The following is a 20,703-nucleotide window of genomic DNA, read 5'->3' as shown; positions in this document are numbered from 1 at the left end:
TCTGTCTGCAATGCGGGAGGCCCAGGTTTGATCCCTGGGTCAGGAAGATCCCCTGGAGAAGGAAATGGCAACCCACCCCAGTATTCTTGCCTGGAAAATCCCATCAATGAAGGAGCCTGGAGGGTTACAGTCACAGGGGATGCAGAGAGTCAGACACGACTGAGGGACTAATACACTTACTCTTCAGTGAACACAGACTTGATGTCAGCCTTCATGTCTTGCTGAGATTATCAGTAACCTTCTGGTCACTAAACACAATGAATCTTTTCAATTCTTATCCTACAAGAAGATCTCTCAGCAGCATCTGCCGTAAATGGGCACTCCCAATCCCATGTTCTGGCACTAGTCTTTCCCCTTGGAATTTTCTGGGGTTTTAGGCTGGATCTTTTTTTTCTTTTTCTTACTCCACCCTCTTCTAAAGATTTTTTCTAATGGTGACCTCACTTCCCCCAGTGGCAACTAATACCATCCCTATTCTGCTGAATTTTTAAAGTTCTAGACTAGAGTTTGTCAAATTATGACCTCTGCAGAGGTTTAAAGTTCAGATTCCATAGGTTAACTCCAGACCTACCAAAGTAGAACCTCTAAGACCAGGACCCAGGAATCTGAATTTTAACAGTCTCCTTCAGATGATCCTGATCCAGTCAAGTCTGAGACTCACCGTTCCAGATCTATGTATCCAAATGCCTATAGGATATTTCCACTTGGACATTTCAGGGGTATCTTAAATGCATCAAATGTGTGATGGGCATTCTTAATGTCCACGAACGTCTATATGTCCTTTTTCCTGGGCACATAGAAGACAACACGTTATAGCCCTCTTTGCAGATAGGGAAAGCCATATGACTATCTCTGCACAATGGACTGTGAACGCAAGTGAATGTCACTTTCAGTCTCAGGCAGTGAATGCCCACTCTCTCTTCCACTGCGTCAGCAATCTAGAAGTCACCTGGAAATCTGGAAGTTGTGGGAGAGACCACAGAGCCACAAGATGAAAATGAGTGGCTTTCTTTCCTGCTTGGAGAGGAGCTGTTCCAGCAAGCTGCCAAAGGCACAACAGACATTGTGTGAGCACGAACTAAAACTTTGTTGAGGTGAGTCCCTGCGATTTTGTGAGTAATTTATTATAGGGGCATAACTTAGCTTGTCCAATATGGAAGTCGTCTGATCTCTCTTTTTCTTTCCATTTCCAACCTGCTCCTCTTTCTAGTGTTCTCTCTCCACCCAACTGATGAGGCTAGAAACTCAGGGCTAGCAGTGAGTAGATATGCTCATCTATTTTTCATGTGTTCTTAGAAAAGAGGAGTCCTGCACCGTACACTCCCGTAGGGAGAAGCATTGGAGGACTCTTCCACTCGTTTCTCCACCATCTCCTAGAAGGCGAGTGGGAAGAATGAATCGCCTACCTTGTTAGAGTCACTGAACCACTTTTACTGTCACTTATTTTACATGTCCTGATACTGTACGTTAAACCTAACCTAGTTCTCAGCTCTGGGCTTAGTTGACACAGGGCCGAGAGGGAAGGAAAAAAGAAATGGTGGTGTTCCTAATTAATACAGACACCACAGCTGTCTTGTTTTCCTCTGTATTCGCAGCACACAGCATATGGAAGACATAAATATTTGTTGATTCATCGACCAACTTCATTTAATTGCTATTTGCTGAGATACTAGAATTTCCATGATACTTTAACTATTTATGAGAAAACAGTATAAGACTGTCACATTTTAAAAGTTGGGTCATCTAGGCCCCAGGCTACCTTTATCCCCAGTGTTTCACTGAGCACAACTTAATTTTTCAGGCACATGAGAAGTAAAACTAGGCTCACAGTATCCTTCCTGCTTCCTATCTCCTTTTTTTCAATTTTTGAGGCTGATTTTCCATGATTGGGGTGGTTAACAGCACAATCAGTGCCTGTCTTTGTCTAACGTCACTGGGTATTACTATGTTTGTGAAGTTTTCTGAATCTTATTATGTGGTGCATTATTTCTTTGCTCTTATCTTTTAAGAATTTAAATTAAACTAAAAGCTGACCTTGCAGCATTTTCCTCCTTGTTTTAAATTCCCTTTATTTTGATTTTGTAGGGTCCTGCAGAGCAATAATTGCACACTAACCTATTTCAATTACTTATTAAAACATTTCATGATAGTCCACAAGGTGTCAGGCATTGAGGGCTAGATGTGGGGGAAAAATGGTGAAAAGAAACAAATGCAGTACCTGCCATGAAAGAATTTACAGTCAAGTTGGGGCAGTAGACACATTAATTAATTTATTGCACTAATGAAAGCAAAATTAGAGCGATAAGAGCTCTGGAAAGAAAATATGATTCTACATCAGCATTTTAACAAAGTCATCTGACAGAGACTGGAAGCCACCAGCAAAGGCTTCCTGAGGAAGATATAAAGGAGAGAGAAAGTACAAACAGAGGTGCCAGAGGAAGTAGAAATGGGGGTGTGGGGGGAAAGGGCATCACAGTCAAAGCTCAGCAAGGAACTGACCATCCGAGGAACAGAACAAAGGTGAGCGGCTGACACACAGAGAAGCAGGAACTCAACACAGGAAAGGCTCAGGGGCAATGGAGTGAGGAAGTGACCAGAGACATATTTTCAAGGGATTTCTTGGGTTTCAGGGTGAAAAATAGATGGCCAAGGGCTGTGGCTAGTGAATTCGGGGAGGCCAAGTTAGGAGGTCCATCCATCTTTTTTGACAAACATGAGGATAAATTGATCTAAGGGGTGTCAGCGGAGAAGGAGAGAAGTGATCGATTGGAAAAATATTTGGAAGGTAAAATAATCAATAACCTTTGAATAACACTTACTGTGTGCCTGGCACTGTTCTAAGCGTTCTGCAGCTGCACTGCCCCTTCCAGGAGCCTCCAGCCATGCAGGGCTATTAAGCATGTGGAAGAGGCCAGTCCAAACTGAATGTGCCTGTAGGTATGCAAGACACACCAGATTCCCAAGACTCAGAACAAAAAATAATGAATGTAAAATACCTCACTAATAGTTATATATTAATTTCATGTGGAAACGATAACATTTTGAATATATTGTTGTTCTGTCGCTAAGTTGTGTCTGACTCTTTGCAACCCCATGGACCGCAGCATGCCAGGCTTCCCTGTTCTTCACCATCTCCCAGAGCTTGCTCAAACTCGTGTCCATTGAGTCAGTGATGCCATCCCACCATCTCATCCTCTGACACCCCCTTCTCTTACCCTTAATTTTTCCTAGCATCAGGATCTTTTCCAATAAGTCGGCTCTTTGCATTAGGTGGCCAAAATATTGGAAGCTTCAGCATTAGTCCTTCCAATGAATACTCAGGAATGATTTCCTTTAGGACTGACTAGCTTTATCCCCTTGCTGTCCAAGGGACTCTCAAGAGTTTTCTCCAGCACCACAATTCAAAATCATCAATTCTTTGGTGCTCAGCCTTCTTTAAGTTCCAACTCTTGGGTTAAGTAAAATATACTATTTAAATTAATTTTACCTGTTCCTTCCCACCACAAGCAGCAATGCAGACCCAGTGCAACCAAAAATAAAATAAATAAATAAGTGCTTAAAAGAACTTATAGCATTGTTGCCAGGATTAGATAATACACATCAATTTAGAACAGTATTTGACATAGAGTAAGCCATTATTATTACTAAATGGACTTATATTTTTAGTAAATATTTTGCTTTGTATTTTTAATTTGTTTCATTTTATTCTTTATTTACCTTTTGCCTCTTATTTTACTTCTTAGCTTATGCTACTTGTTAAGTTTAAAGTTAAGTGTAGTTTGGCTGTAAATAAAGAGTTAGAATGCTCATCTGAAGTCTGTACAAAAATATGCTAGCACTTTTCTTACTGTCCTAGAATTGGAAATAAGGCCCGATACACCACATTGTAAGCATGGTCACTGTAAGTAGGTGTGGTCTCCTTTCTCCAAGGCTTACAAGAATTGGCAAGAAGTATCTTTGGACTGGCTTTATCACCAACTGCCTCCATTTATGTCACCCCAGTCAATATAAAGAGGTGATCTTAAGAATGAGGAGGTGGCATTAGGGGGACTGTAGTAAGACGTTTCCCTCCATTCATCCCAACAAAGGCCTCAAGAGATGCACTGGTTGAGAAAAGCGTTCCTAAAGGAAGAGCTGACCCACCTTTCATCACCTAGTTAGACGACTGCTTAGCTAGGAGACTTGTGATTTGGCTCCAGTGCTTGTGACCATGAACAAAAGAAGTATGAAAATGTGACATGGCAGGGTAGGAGAGGCAGGCATGAAACTGTCAGGGGAAAGGAAGCCAAGACCTTTAGTTTTTGGAGGTGAAAGGTACAGGGGGTGGAGCCTATAATGCTGGAGAGTTAGCTCCTGGAGCAGAGACTGGGGACCCTCACAGCATGAAGGACAATGAGGTGCACACATCAGGGAAATGCAATGGTATACCACTAGCCAGGCTCTGTGTATAATGCACTGTATCTTGAAAGTGAGAAAGTTTTAGTCGCTTAGTCTTTGCGACCCCATAAACTGTAGCCTGCCAGGTTCCTCTGTCCATGGGATTTCCCCAGGAAAGAACACTGGAGTGAGTAGGCATTCCCTTCTTCAGGGGATCTTCCCGACCCAGGGGTTGAACCTGGATCTCCCATATCGTAGGCAGATTCTTTACTGTCTGAGCCACAAGGAAAGCCCAGAATCTTGAAAGGATTTGCTAATGCTCAGGGAACTGCTTGGGCATGAGCCCTTGGTCAATAGACAATAACAAATGATTACCATCAAAATCACCACCATTCCTACATGGACACTGAGCAGGAAGAGCGTTGATGGCCAACTGAGAGGCGGATGAAACTTGCCCAGAATGGCAGGGAGGTATTTGACCTTTTCTTCCCTTTGCTCCCAGCACCTTGGAGAAGCGAGTTCTTAGAAGAAGGAGGAGCTGTCCAAGAGCAAGACCAACTCCCCTCCATAAATACACACACACAGGCACATACCATGGTTATCACATCCATACACACTTACACCTTTACACATACAATTAGATACACTTAAACAAGTTTACACATACTGTGCAGGTACACTCTTACCCATACTACAAGAGAGGGAAGGGCACAGATCTAAATCACATGCAAGACTGACTTTTTTTTCAAAGATGAGCCCTGGGAGGAGGGAGGAGGGTTCAGGCTGGGGAACATATGTATGCCTGTGGCGGATTCATTTCGATATTTGGCAAAACTAATACAATATTGTAAAGTTTAAAAATGAAATAAAATTTAAAAGAAAAAAAGCAAAGATAAAAAAAAAAAAAGACGAGCCCTGCATGCGTGTGTGCTAAGTTGTTTCAGTCCTGTCTGATTCTTTGCGACCCCATGGACTGTAGCCTGCCAGGCTCCTTTGTCCATGGGATTCTCTAGGCAAGAATACTGGAGTGGGTTGCCATGCCCTCCTCCAGGGGATCTTCCTGACCCAGGGATTGAACTTGTGTCTGTTATGTCTCCTGCACTGGCAGGTGGGTTCTTTACCACTAGCAGCCACCTGGGAAGCGAGTCTTTAATAATACAATTGGAGCTATTCTAGTAATCAGAAGTGGATGACAAGTTATGGAGTCAGACTGAGAAGTCCTGTGGGAGACAATACTGAACAGGAAAAGGAGGTTCCAAATACATAGCTGAGAGCATCCGATGAACCAGGTTTAGGGAGAACTGAATAACTGACCTGCTCTCATTGTCTCCATGGGCACCACAGTGGTGTGGGAACAGAGAGCCTCATCCTTTGCTGACATTGGGAGTTAAGAGTTCAATCACCCAACAGATATTTATGAAGCACCTAGTATCATAGCACAGGATTCAGCATAGATGCAGAAAGGATTAGGACCTGGCTCCAATCTTTAAGGGGCTGAAGGAGACTGTTAAAAGATCTTGGCAGGGACTGAGGTGACTCTAAATCCCACCCAAAGTGAGTGGTCTAGCGTGGTCACTCTCCAACTGTCTAATCACCTTTAGTCTTTTCAGAATTCTAAGATCACTCCCTACTGGAAATTATTTGATGTTATACAGATATCAGTAAGTCAAACAGCTTTCCCAATGATATTCTCTGCATTATGAATTACAACTTCTTTGCAGTCTCGCAAGGTTTTCAAGATCAACCTGGCTCCCCTCGTTTTCCTTCATCTTTGTTTCTCTCCCTGCTCCCTGTCTGGTAAAGACAAACAGGACAGGCATCAGGATGGGAGAGAAGAATGTATCTAGACATCCATTTTAAGTTCCACTTAAAAAAACAAAACAAAACTGGATTGAGATCTCCACACTACCTGCTGGTGGGTTGAAATTATTCATGTAAACATGCTAATGATTTTCTAGTGGAATTGGCCCAAGGGAACCCGAGAGAATAAAAGCAAAGGCTACTTTTTAGTAAACCAATGACTTTTCATACTATCAAATTTCAACCACTTCAGCCTTGCACAGTCAAAAGGCATCCATAAACCCACATTTGAAATCTCTGAAGGTAATTCCATCATCCTCACTAGAATCTTGATACATTAGCAACTTCATTCTGATGTATGGGCTCCTCCATGACAAGTGATTTTTAACGATATGCCCCATAGTCAGTGCGTGCCAGTATAGACATAACAACTTTGCCTTGAAGAGAATTCGTAGGAAAGCTATAAAGGTACTCGGTGCTTTTGTCACCGCTGCTGCTGCTGCTAAGTCGCTTCAGTCGTGTCCGACTCTCTGCGGCCCCATAGACGGCAGCCCACCAGGCTCCCCCGTCCCTGGGATTCTCCAGGCAAGAACCCTGGAGTGGGTTGCCATTTCCTTCTCCAATGCATGAAAGTGGAAAGTGAAAGTGCAGTCGCTTTTGTCACTATGACACCCCAAAACCAAGAGTCTACCCACTGGAGCAATGAAGCTGGTTGACAAGCAACTAGGATGCTAATAAGAAAGGATAAGAAATTATATGCTGTTTTAAAAGGCTCTATGTCACCTAAAGAAGGAAGAGAATGAACAGCTACATTGCTTCTACATATTAACTTAAATGAAAGAGACGACTGGCATCAAGGGCGAGTTTATTGATGATAGATGTTACCAATTTCGTTTTTTGCCTCGTTATGGTTTTTTCTAAATCAAATAATGGGGAAAAAAAGGGAAATGTTATCCACTATTTTAAACCAAAGTCCTTTGGGACAAACTGTAAATGTGACATTTGCAGTAGACACATTATCCAAAGGTTACATGTGAGACTGAAGTTTTAAAGGGACAGAATAGACAACCAAAATATTTCATTTGAGTTCTCTGTGGAGACTGTTTAATAACCACCAGGAGGGGTCAAAGGAGATAGCCTTATCTGCTGCAACAAGGATTCAGGTCGGCACACAGGGAGGGGTGGGTGCACTGCAGTGAGTGCCAGTTCACCTGACCTGGGTTCAAAACCAGCCCTAACGCCCTGCTTGTGTGGCCTGAGAAAATCCAAGCCTCAGTGCTCCCATCTGTACAATGGACAGTCCAGCTGTTGAGAGGATTAAATGAGGTAATGAAAACAAATATTTAGAAAAATAATGCCTCCTGCACAGTAAGTGCTCAATAAATGTTAGCTGTTAGTACTATTACAAAAGTTACTGAGCAAATGGTCCCCAAAGGCCACCTGGCCACCCCTCCTCCTTTCTCTATTGATAAAACAACACTGCAGTATCTACTTTTCTAAACCAAATGGAAATCATAGAATTCTAAGCTTCTCAAAGCAAAGTTGTTTGCAATATAAACCCCTTCATGGTGAATAATAAGCAGCAGCCTGTTGGCCAGAGGAGGCTCAGAGACCTTCCCAATGCCACTCCAGAACCACTTGACACAGACATTCTGTGGTGCACTGTGGCGCACTGGCCTGCCCCTGACAGGTGCTGGACACAAGTGGACAGTGCCCAGACCCTGCAGCTGAGGGCCCAGAGCCCAGACACCAGGCCTGGGAGACAAGCTTGCGGACTGGCAGAAGTACAGCCTTAGGAGGTAGCATAAGTGGTTTCCCAGCACAAAAGACAACAGGCCGCTAGTTCTTAATCCTCTGAGTGACCTGGGGTCGTCTGACCAAGAGTAAAGCCCTTAGAGTGCTTTTTAATATTAATAGCTTTGGTTAAAAGTCAGAATAAAAGCAACCTTGAACTAAGTTGGAGCCATCCTTTCAGCCATACTCACACCCAGTCAGGCCTGGCCCACATACATGCCACGGCTCCTCCACCCCGTCCCAGGGCAGACATTGCTAATAGATCACAGCACACTTTCCAGCCAAGTATAAACACACCTCCATCATTCTTTCAACACTGTACTTCAAGCAACTACTGCCATCCAGCCAGAGCTAGCAAGTGAGTTGGATCCAACTTCCCAACTCTGACCAAAACTGTATTTTACTGAGAAGACAGAACTTCTAAATAACTCCAAGTTAAAGACATTAGGAAACCCTTGCTGCTATTTTTCAAACCAGATGGGGCAAACAATAAAAAATATTGCTCTGAATAGGCAATCTCACTTCAAATTTATATTGTTTTCAAGGCTTTCCAATCTCACATCTATTTTTAAAGTTTCCTCTCCAAGTATTTTTGACTCATTCCATGCTCATCTCCTCTTAAAGGTGGTGGCCATTCAGTGGCTAAATCTGGCCTCTCCATCTATGAAGCACTTCTCCATTTCAGACCTTTCAACACTTAATACCCTCTCAGTGTCACTATCGGTAGAGCTATGAGTGAGCTCAACCTTTCCCTGGAAGTGGTGATTTAACGTGTGAATTATATGGTTATTAGGATGGGTGTCAGGGAAACAGTGTAATATATGTAATGTGGAGGCTGATGGGGCTGGAGGAGCTGAAACAGTCTGGATGATTTCTGGCGCTTCTTTTAATGCTGTGTCAATTATTCCTACGACCGATCATTCAAAGCTGTCTATTACCTTCTAATAATAATAATAATAATATTTTTCACTTAACGTTGCACCTTTCACCAGAGGATTTCAAAGAGCTTTGCAAACATTCATTAGCACTTTATGAAGTGGGCAGGTAATATATAAATACCCAGTCACATGTCCCTAAAGAGCAGCCATTAATAGTTCCCTTGACACCACATTCAGGTTAGGGCAGAAACAAAAAATGAAAAGCATTTATATATGAAAAGCCAGGTGCCATCAGCAGCAGCATTTTCTGGGCATCTGTAGAATTCTAGCAGAGATGAGCCTCATTTTCTTGTCTCTCAGGGTGGCAGCATGGCGGTCCTTTTCCCTGCTCTTGCCATCTGTCCTCAAACACACAAACACCTCTTCCTAAGACACAGCACAGACCAACATGCAGACAATCCAGATACTGGATTCTGTCAGAACTCTTAGAAGCCCTGCTAAGAGAAGACATCCCAACAGGGGAAAATTCTGACTGCCCTAGAGATGATTCTTACACAAGAATCCTAAGTACCTTCAGTCTTCTCCTCAGGACAAAATGAAATGAGGGAAATGTACCCCAGAGGTGAGGAAGGAGAGGCTGCCAGATCCCAGGTAAGGGAAGTTAGAACAAAAAGTGTGGGTTCAGGCAAGGACCACCTGAGAAACACGAACAGCTGGTAGCTCCAAAAGCTGAGGTTACAAGTACCCAGTCGAGCAGTGGACGGCAAAAGGCAGAGGAGGGGATTCACCCTTGAATCCCCATCCTCTATGCCATTTGTCTGACTTAGAAGATAATTAGACACAGAACCAATGGCATATTTTATACATTCTTCTCAATTTACGTGTGTGTATGTGTGTGTTACTCAGAATAGGCTAGCTTAGGCTGTGGCAATAACCATCACCCAAAAATCTCCAGGCATTAACACAACAGAACACACCAAACCTATTGCAGACCTAGATGGCTCTTTGGGACATTTATTCTCCATGTAGTGGCTCATCATTTCAGGCTTTCATCTTAGGCATTCTCCATCTCAGCATGATGCTTCCTGGTTCACCCTGCTGGGAGAGGGAAGATGGGAAATAACACACCAACACTTATTGTTTTTCCCAGGAGGGACACACATCATTTTTATTCCTAGCCTATTGGCTGGAATTAGTCACATTGCTCCACCCAAAACTCCTGGAGGGGCAGGAATACATAGTCTCTCCTATGTCCAAGGAGGGGAGGAAACTGGAAATATCAGTGGGCATTAGTGAAATCTACTAGTAAGTACATAGTGCTGTTTTAGTTTGAAACCAGGGCAATAGAATCATCTCTAAACCTCAAAGACCTCAAAATATGGGATAAAAGTGTTATACAAGGCTTGCCTTGCCCCATGCTCGATGGACATGGTTGGTGTGAAGGTACAATATCTTCCATGTGATACTATCCAGATAGAGCTAGGGGTGGCTTTGTGTTTTTCTGCACAAACCTTTCTGGCAACAATTATTCCTCTCATGCTTTCTTATTTTTACCAAAGAAAAATCTTGGGTTACCATATTCCTCTCCTTCCCCAATCCCAAATTTCTTTTACATAGAGGATGTTCTCGGACTACAAAAACAGCATGCAGAGAGCAGAAGCCCTTTGAGCCAATATTTCCATGTTCTCTAAGAGAGTTCTATCCTCTGTCCTTAAAAGCCAAGAAATGAAGATCATTACACTCACTACTCTGCAATATTCACTCTTGATTAACCACCAGTGCGTTATCCATATTGCTTCCTAATCATTGTTGACTGGTTAGAAAGATATTTTTTAACTCACTCTCTCTTATCTTGGGCTTCCCTGGTGGCTCAGATGGTAAAGAATCTGCCTGCAATGTGGGAGACCTGGGTTCAGTCTCTAGGTTGGGAAGAGCTCCTGGAGAAGGGAGTAGCTACCCACTCTAGTATTCTGGCCTGGAGAATTCCATGGACAGAAGAGCCTGGCAAGCTACATCTATGTGGTCACAAAGAGTTAGACATGACTAAGAGACTTTTTTCTTAAACCAGAACAGATTTGTGTTCACCATATCAGAGTGTGAAACACAAATGAACCAATTCCTTTCCTCCCACTCCATTTGGGCTCAGTGGCCCCATCCCATCAATCCTTCATTCTCATTGGGAAGCTCTTTCAGAGCAGGGCCTACTGTGTTGGAGAAATGCCAGGAAGGAAAGGAGAAGTCCATTAGGTTCCAGATGAGTTCCCAGCAACCGTCCATTCTAATTCTGTCTAGCAGGGGAAAGAAAGGATTTGAGAGAGGTACAGGATTCTCTCAAACAGAGAGAATTGTTTCACAACTGCCTAGCTATGTGACTTTGGATGATTTACTTAATCTCTTGGTTAATCTGTTTACCTCTCTATAGAAAAGAAACAATAATACTGCTGACATCATATGCTTGTCATAGGGATAAATAAGACTGTATATGTGCAATGTCACAAAGAAGAGATTAACATTTATCTCCCCTTCCTAAAAAGGCTGTTCCACAACAGAGGGCACATAGCCAGAGTTGTATCACAACTATAACCTTTAAAATGTGTGAGTTACTATATTGTACAGCTGTAATTTATGTAAAATTGTGCATCAACTAAACTCCAATTAAAAAAAAAGACTGATCTATCTTACAGGCAAAATGGCAATTCTTCAGTCCTTGTCCTCCAAAAGGAAAGAGTTCAATTGAGAGACATAGAGAAGTTTCACGTAGCAAGGGTTTATTAAGCAAAGCAAAATACACTTCCAAAAAAGAATGAGAGCAGGCTGTCTGGGAACCAGAAACAGCTCTGTAATGGGCTATGCATGCGTGCTCAGTCATGTCCAACTGTTTGAGACTCCCTGATCTGTAGCCAGCCAGATCTGTCCATGGGATTTCTCAGACAAGAACACTGGAGTGGGTTGCCCTTCTAGTCCCTAGGGGATCTTCCTGACCCAGGGATTGAACCTGCATCTTCTGTGTTGGCAGGCAGATTCTTTACCACTGAGCCATCTGGGAAGTAATGAGGGTGGAGTTGGATGTTTTAGAGTGGTGATCCCTCCCTTCGTCCTGTGTTATTTGACTGACAAGTTGATTGACAGCTTTAGGTTATATAACTTTTCTCCTAGAGCACAGGTACTTAAACACAAGTATGTGAATGAAACCATGGGGGAGGGGGACAGTAAAAACCACAATGCTAATTTATTACAAATATCGCTTAATGAACCCTGGGTCACTCTGAGTCACTTTTTAGGTCTTGGCATGCCTGTGCCAACCTGTGCTGTTGAGTTTTATCTCGTTTGGTCCTGATAAGGCTGAAAATGTAGCAGTCCTTGACCAGAAGCGGGAGAACCTCCTGGTGCCTTCTGATCACTAGCATCCAGGTGGAGAGGGAACGAAGATCCCATCCAGAATTAGGTGGCGACCTACTCATGTCTGACTACTTGCCTAACACACCTACCACTCCCTCTTCTTTTCCCAACTTCTCTCTCTCTCGCCCCCTCTCTCCCTCTCCTCTCACGCTCTAACTTTTCCTGATGCAAAAACTGAGAGGCCCACAGTGACCATTCTTCCCCCAAGGTCTAATCCCATTTGATCTTAAACAAGGAACCAGTCTCTCACTAATGATATTAAGAGGCATCAAGAGAGGAGAATTCCTAGTAACAAATCTGCATATATCATTTGTTGCCCCTTAATACAAGCACAGATGCAGTGATCCTTGGCATCTCTTCCTTAAGAAAAACAGTTTTAATGTTGACATTCTGTCTTCTGACTTGAAGCAAGAAGTATTACATAAAACGGCAGCTAAGGGTTTTCAGATGCCACCTCCAGATGGTAACGGTTCCCGGGGAACCCCACCTTCTAGTTTGCACATTTCTGTTAAAGTACCCATCTTCTGGGTACTTTAACCCAGAAACTGCAGCCTCTCCTTTCAGAGACTGGTCTCAATCCTGAACGAATCCCCTCCCACACACCAATCCAAGGTGTATCTCTCTAAGTCTGAGAGGTGAGTGCACAGCAGCACCTTGACCCAAGCTTCAAGAGGAGGGTTGGAAGAGGCAGGCTCTCAGCTGCTCACCACTGTATAGCATGCAGAGGGCACAGACCTGCCAAAGTAAGTCCATTCATGGTCTTCTGCCCCATCAGTGTGAACTGAGGCACATCTATATATTTTCCCAATTTTATAGCTAATAACTGTTGGGCTACACAGACACATCCCCTAAAGACAAAGAATTCTCATTCATTTATTCATTCATTCATTCTACAAATATTTATTGGGCACCTATGCATGCCAGGAACTCTCCTAGATTTTGGGGACCATTGTTCCTCTTATGAAGCCTGCATTCTAGTAGAGGCATGTGCTGGATATTGAGTACCCTCTGTCTGCCCTGCCAGATCCTCTGTCACAAGCCTACTGTGTGTCACGGAGACCCACCTTTGCAGATCGCATCAATAGGCAGCCTTGCCCTTTGGCTTCTGGGTGGGTTGGGCCAATGAGGACCTAGCAGAAGACGGGGTGGAAGCAGCAGAGCCAGATCTGAATGTCTACCCTGCTGACGTCCTCTCCGCTGGGCCACAGTACCACCAGATGGCCTCTCCTGTAAATTATTTCTCTTCTGTCCAGTTTCAGGTAGCTGTTCCCTGCCCCTGCCCCATTCAGATCTAGAGATGGCAGCCTTCCCTGATGTTGCTACCAAGACCACCATCATCACTTGTTGCTTTCCCTTTACCCACCTATATCTTTGTAAACAATCCCTTTATTAATTTCCTTTTCACTATTTCATTTGAGTGGGATGTTTCCTTCTAGAACCTCATTGATGTAAGGAAGTAATCAAAATGATTCCAGGCACTGTTTATAAAACCTGTGCATTTGGCATGGGAAGGCATTATACAGCACGGTCAGGAAGGACTCTTTGAGTAGGTAATGTGACTAATGAGGAGTTCAGCAATACTCTGGAGCAGAGCCTTCCAGACAAAGGGAAAAGCAAGTGCAAATGACCTGAAGCAGGAAATGAGCTCCATATATTCAAAGAAGGAAAAAAGAGTTCACTGTAGTAAAGGAGGAGGTGTGAGAACCTTGATGTGATGGAGAAGCAGGCAAGAGCCAGACCAGGTGGAGCCCTGGCCATGCTGAGCGGCTGACTCCTAATTTCATAGGAGACGTTAGAGGGGTTTAAGCGGGAGAGTGATAGAATCAGATTCACGTCTTTGAAAGAATTCCCTCAGGCTGATCTGTGAGAATAGATTCTTGGGGACTAGGGAGGCAGAAGAAAGATCAGTTGGAGTCTCTGGCAGCAGTCCGGAGGAGACCTGATGGTCACATGAACGAGGGTGATGGCAGCGGAGATGGACAGTGAACAGTGTCTGGATATAATACATTCTGGAGGAAGAACTCTGAGGACTTGCCATTGAATGAGCTGTGAGGAGTGAAGCAATAAGAGGAATCAAGGATGATTGGGAGGTCTGGGACTTGAGCCACTGTGTATGTATGTGATGGTGCCATTTACAGAGATGGCGAAGCCAGGAGAGGGGGACAAATCAGACAGAACGTACACATGGGGATGTCAGGCTTGGAGACATAAACATGGGTATCGTCGGCAGACAGAAAGGACTTAATGCATATTGAGGGGCTGGGCAGGCTTGATGTGGGGAAGAGATGCATTTCATCTGCGACATCTTAACCTGGACAGATGAAGAGAAATCATTTTCTAACTGCTCAGCAATTTCAAGACGCTGCCCTCTCAAAAGAGTCAGTGCATCCCATCAATAGGCAGGACACTGTTCCGTTCTTTTCTTCATTTTCCACTTCCAAACCATGTCTCCTCAGACCCACAGAAAATAAGAAAGACACCCAGCTCTGAGCCATATATTTTTAATAGCTGCTCCCTTAGAAATGCAAGGAGAAGTCTTCAGTTCAAGGGGTAATGTGATATATTTTAATTGGATCCTCTACCTCCTCAGTTTCTGTCTGGAGGAAAGGGAGAGATGGCTTTATTCCTTCAGATTTCAACAACATTTATTGATTACCTATTGTGGGCTGGTAGCCAGGTGCCAAAGCTACACTAGAGAAGGAAACAAACAAAGATCTCTGCCCTTACAGAACTTGCTTCCAGTGGGACAGACAGAAAATAAACAACAAACATAATATTAAAAATTAGATGATACCATGTCTTAGAAACTGGTAAGTGCTATGGAAAATCCAGAGCAGGAGAGGAGGCACTCAGAGCATGGAGGTGGACTCTGATTTTAAATGGTTTCAATATCAAAAGATTGGGACCGGGAGGGAAGGGTGAGGAAGCTTCAGGTGATTAAGACTCGTCTGAAAGATGAATAAATTCTCAGAACAGTACAGGGGGTGTACCTAGAGACTGTCATACCGACTGGAGTAAGTTAGAAAGAGAAAAATAAGTCTTGTATATTGATGCAAATATGTAGACTCTAGGAAATGGTATAGATGACTTCATTTGCAAAAATAGAATAGAGACATCTCTACGACAGATGTAGAGAACAAACGTATGGATACCAAACGGGGGAAGGAGAGGGTGGGATGGATTGGGAGATTGGGATTGACATATATACACCATTGATACTATGTATAAAATAGATAACTAATGAGAACCCACCATTTAGCACAGGAAACTCTATTCAGCACTCTACGGTGACCTAAATGGGAGAGAAACTCAAAAAAGAGGGGATATACGTATATGTATAGCTGATTCACTTTACTATCCGGTAGAAACTAACACAACATTGTAAAGAAACTATAGCCAATAAAAATTAATTTAAAAACTAAAAACATAAAATAAAACAGTACAGGGCAGCCTGGTGCCTCAGGGAAGAGAGTGGACAGTAGAGAGAAAAGGGGAAAAGGCGATTTTTGTAAATTTTGTGACTTTAAAATGTTTCATCATGTGAATGTATCAATATTATTTGTTTATGAAAATGAACAACAGTTCAGGAGACACTGTTTTAGTAATGGTCTAACTAGGCTGGCAAAACTGACAAATGCTTCCTCTCTCTTCAATAGCTTTTTACAAGTTGAAAAGGAAAGTTGACGTCCTGGTAATCTGCAGCATCAGCTGGAAAGAAGTAACTTGACTTCCCAAGTAGTCTTCAAAGTGTCTCCTTTTCCACCCCATCTGATACAACCTGAGAAATCAACGTGGGCAATATTATAAGAATACTTTTCCTTCCATCTCCATGTTCTTACCCTGAACCATAGACAAGGCTTCATCTCTGGTCTCTAGGGGAACACTGGAGCATCTGCACGTTCTCTCCTCAGTTACTGACCCCTTAGGACAATCATGGGCCATTTTCAGGAGTGGGGCCAGCTTGGGCCCACCCTTCTCACTTGCCCTCCGCCTCTCAGATCTGCATGGGTTCAACAAGATGGCTGGCTCCTTCCTCTCCCAACTAGGCAGCGGACAGATTGAGCCTGGTCAGGCCTCAACCTTTCCAATATGGGCTGAGCACAAATAGGTCAGGACTGGGATAGCATTAAAGGTTCTGCTTTGGAGAGGGAGATTAGAGATGTTGCCACATCCTCCAGCCTTGCTCATAACAAAGCTGATCAGCATTTTACTCCTTGTGTTAAGAACCTGTAGAAAGGGGACAGTGATTAATTAGCACCCTCAGACTTCCAGCACAATTGAATTCTCCTGATAACAAGGCATCTTAGCAGAAGTCCCTAAGATATTTAAACATTTAAACACATCAGCACTATTGCTAGTGATACAGACCAGAATGATGAATCTACAACCATTTTTCCAAGAAATGGTGGCAAGTCTTATGGTTGTAATGTTTCATGTAGTAAGGTTTTCAAGGAGACTTTTCCAACTAAGAAATACTCCAGAGTCTTCATGTTAACGAATAAGAAGTAAAACTATTAGAAATATTTTTTAATGCCAATGAAAATGTTCAAACTGACATTGCATATCCCCTGTGATGAGGCACTGACAAGGACACAGCCTCCCAGCAGGGGCATTCCTGACAAAAACGGAACAGACCATAAAGAAACCATCAGACAAACCCACACTGGGGGACATCTTACCAGATGAGGGGCCAGTACTCTTCAAAAATGGCAATGTCAGGAAATAAAAAAGAAGGTCCAGGGAAAGCTGCAGATTAAAAGAGGCTAAAAAACACAACACCTAAACGCAATGTGTGACTCTAGAGTGGAAAAAAACAATGGCTAGGAAGGATACTTTTAGAACAAATAGAAAAATTGGAATATGGATGGCGTAATAGATAATAGCCTTGGATCAATGCGAAATATGCCAGATTTGATGGGTTCACAATGTCAGTGTTCTCAGGAAACACTGGCTGCCACCATCACTGCTTCTGCAATTTACTTTCCAAGGGTTCAGCATGAAACAAAGAAATAAAATATATTACATATCATCTATGATAGAGATATGCATAGATAGAGCAAATGTACAAAAATAATAACAGGTTGGCCAGGTTAAGATATGTGGCCATTCACTACATTACTCTTGAACCTAGCAATAAATGAAACTTTACAAATTAAAAGGTGAACAGTTTTTTAAAAGGATACTCCCAACAAGATACCATAATTTTTATGTGTTCTTCAAACTTTGAGAGAGGATTAAGTAAGTCTTGAGGATGCCATAAGAGAGAAAAGATAATTTTGTAACAAATCCCCTGTGTCTCCGTATACAGAGGCTGTAATTCAGGTCACCTCACAAGGGGCTCTAACCATCAGAGCCACTGCTTTCCAATCTGAGAGTCAAGCACAGACTACCTGACTGCAGATAGAGAGGGGTGCCCCATAAATATTGAGGCTTGCTCTGACTGATTCCATATGGGGGCCATCCCTCCTGGGGCTTAATCCCTTCCATCTTCTCCATTTTCCTTTAAGTCTTTCATTATATTAAAAACTCAACTGCACCTTCATAAGGGCTTTGAAAAAAAATCACAAAATTACGCAACACTCAGACTCGGCTATATCACAGATTCTGTTTTTAAAATATATTCACACTGCCCTCAGGCCTTTGCCACAGAAATAGACATGCATAAATCCACCTGTATGACAGGCTTTTTTGTTAAACCAGCTTTTAAAAATTTTCTTGAAAAAAAGTCCATGACAGACATGCCTTATGCCAAGTAGTGTTAAGGTGAGGTTTCAATCTATAATTATGACCATTTCATGTAATTCATTTCTGTTATAAATACCAAGTAATTTGCAAATCCTAGTTTGGTTACATGGCCACGATAACCTTCATCTCCTCTCCCTCAGCATATTTGCAAGGCAACAGGGTATTTATAGACCTTCACTATATATCAGGCACAACACTCTACAAACAGTACCTTGTTGGATAGTCTCATTATTAGGAATATGGGATTATCTCTGTTTCACAGATGAGAAAACTGGGGCTCAAATGGTCATTTGCCTAAGGACATACAACTTGTTAATAGCAGAGCCAGAACCTGAGCCAGACCTACCTGACTGCAAGGTCCAGATTTAGCACCACTACATCTTAGCACACCCATCTCCCCTGGTCTTCACAGCACCATCTTGGCTTACATCACACCAACATGAGGCCATGTGGACACTCTCTGGAATTGAGAAGACTCAAGGAGACACCAAATAGGAAAACAAAGGCATCTCCTACCATAGAAAGAATAAAAGACCTTTTTTCATTCTTACTGGCGTACAGTTGCTTTACAATGTTTGGTAGTTTCTGCTCTACAGCAAAGTGAATCAGCTGTATGTATTCATATATCCTCTCTTTTTTGGATTTCCTTCCCATTTAGGTCACCACAGAGCACTGAGTCGAGTTCCCTGTGCTATCCAGTAGGTTCTCATTAGTTATCTATTTTATACAATAGTGTATATATATTTAAATCCCAGCCTCCAAATTCATCCCATCTCCCCTTCCCTCTTGGTGTCCCTATGTTTGTTCTCTATGTCTGTTTCTCACAACTTTTATTAACTCTCACTATTTTTGCCCAAATCACTTAAACGTCACACATAGGAAAAAAAGCTAATATATTTTATTGCCAATTGTTCTTTTCCTGAGATTTTCCTGAACCATTTAGGTTGATCTTTTGAACCTGAATCAAGTTCTTCTGCCACCATCCACAACTTCAAAATGCCAATTTTGTACAGACTGCACCAAAGCTCAGGATATAACTCACAGTATTATACATTTCATATTCAATACTGAATAGGAAAATCTGAAATACACACTGCATAAGTAATGGCAGTAAAAAGCCAATGATATTTTAAAGATATTTTAAAGATTTAGTATTTATCATTGTAACACAGCTTTTATGTTTGATGTTCTATGAAGCCATGAGCTCACTTCTGAATCAATGCTATTTTATCGCTTGCTGTTATATTTATGGAATGTTACTGTGAACAAAGCAAAGCAAGCCAAGTCTATTCCCAACATAACCTATAAATAATGTAAGTAAATAAACTAAGCAAATCTTCATGAAGCAATGCATTATTTACTATTCCTTGTTGCTGAAATATGAGTTTAAATTTTGGTTACATATTAATGTAAAGTCTTAGCAATTTCTAGATCTCCCTAGGGAGAAAATCCTGAAGCTTAACTCAGAATTCACCTTGCATGCTTTCCCAACTCGGTAACTAAAAGCCACACTCCTGTCCAGAGTCAGAAGCAACCTCTCCACATAGGCCAATGATCTGCACTTATCCTAAGAAAGTCTAAGTTGGCATCATGGTGTAACACCCAAGTGGGTGTTCTACAGTCTTTGACCAGTTAGATATTGTAAGACAAAATCACTATGACTATAGTGATCAATTGCACTCATCTCACATGCTAGCAAAGTAATGCTCAAAATTCTCCAAGCCAGGCTTCAACAGTATGTGAATTGTGAACTTCCAGATGTTCAAGCTGGATTTAGAAAAGGCAGAGGAACCAGAGATCAAATTGCCAACATCTGCTGGATCATCAAAAAAGCAAGAGAGTTCCAGAAAAACATCTATTTCTGTTTTATTGACTATGCCAAAACCTTTGACTGTGTGGATCACAATAAACTGTGGAAAATTCTTCAAGAGATGGGAATACCAGACCACCTGACCTGCCTCTTGAGAAACCTATATGCAGGTCAGGAAGCAACAGTTACAACTGGACATGGAACAACAGACTGGTTCCAAATAGGAAAAGGAGTATGTCAAGGCTGTGTATGATCACCCTGTTTACTTAACTTATATGCAGAGTACATCATGAGAAATGCTGGGCTGGATGAAGCACAAGCTGGAATCAAGATTGCCGGGAGAAATATCAATAACCTCAGATACGCAGATGACACCACCCTTATGGCAGAAAGTGAAGAAGAACTAAAGAGCCTCTTGATGAAAATGCAAGAGGAAAGTGAAAATGTTGGCTTAAAGCTCAACATTCAGAAAACGAAGATCATGGCATATGGTCCCATCACTTCATGGCAAATAGATGGGGAAACAGTGGAAACAGTGTCAGACTTTATTTTTGGGGGCTCCAAAATCACTGCAGATGGTGACTGCAGCCATGAAATTAAAAGACACCGACTCCTTGGAAGGAAAGTTATAACCAACCTAGACAGCATATTAAAAATAAGAGACATTACTTTGCCAACAAAGGTCCATCTAGTCAAGGCAATGGTTTTTTCAGTAGTCATGTATGGATGTGAGAGTTGGACTATAAAGCAAGCTGAGCACTGAAGAATTGATGCTTTTGAACTGTGGTGTTGGAAAAGACTTGAGAGTCCCTTGGACTGCAAGGAGATCCAACCAGTCCACCCTAAAGGAGATCAGTCCTGGGTGTTCACTGGAGGACTGATGTTGAAGTTGAAACTCCA

The 20,703-nt window shown here is 42.4% G+C and overlaps 1 long non-coding RNA gene across 2 annotated transcripts in view; it reads right to left on the bottom strand.

The window, feature by feature from the left end:
* The window catches only part of LOC139183626 (uncharacterized), a 97,870-nt gene that overhangs the window by 22,018 nt on the left and 55,149 nt on the right, over positions 1-20,703 (bottom strand). The window contains exon 1 of one of the 2 annotated variants that reach the window (XR_011567176.1): positions 181-20,703. This exon is cut by the window's right edge and continues 55,149 nt beyond it. This is a non-coding gene — a long non-coding RNA (uncharacterized lncRNA). The remainder of the gene's footprint in view (positions 1-180) is intronic. The other variant, XR_011567177.1, reaches the window with a different exon arrangement.

The sequence above is a fragment of the Bos indicus genome, chromosome 6 (genome assembly GCF_029378745.1).
Source record: "Bos indicus isolate NIAB-ARS_2022 breed Sahiwal x Tharparkar chromosome 6, NIAB-ARS_B.indTharparkar_mat_pri_1.0, whole genome shotgun sequence".
Lineage (NCBI taxonomy): Eukaryota > Metazoa > Chordata > Mammalia > Artiodactyla > Bovidae > Bos > Bos indicus.
This window is presented reverse-complemented; position numbering and strand designations above follow the sequence as displayed.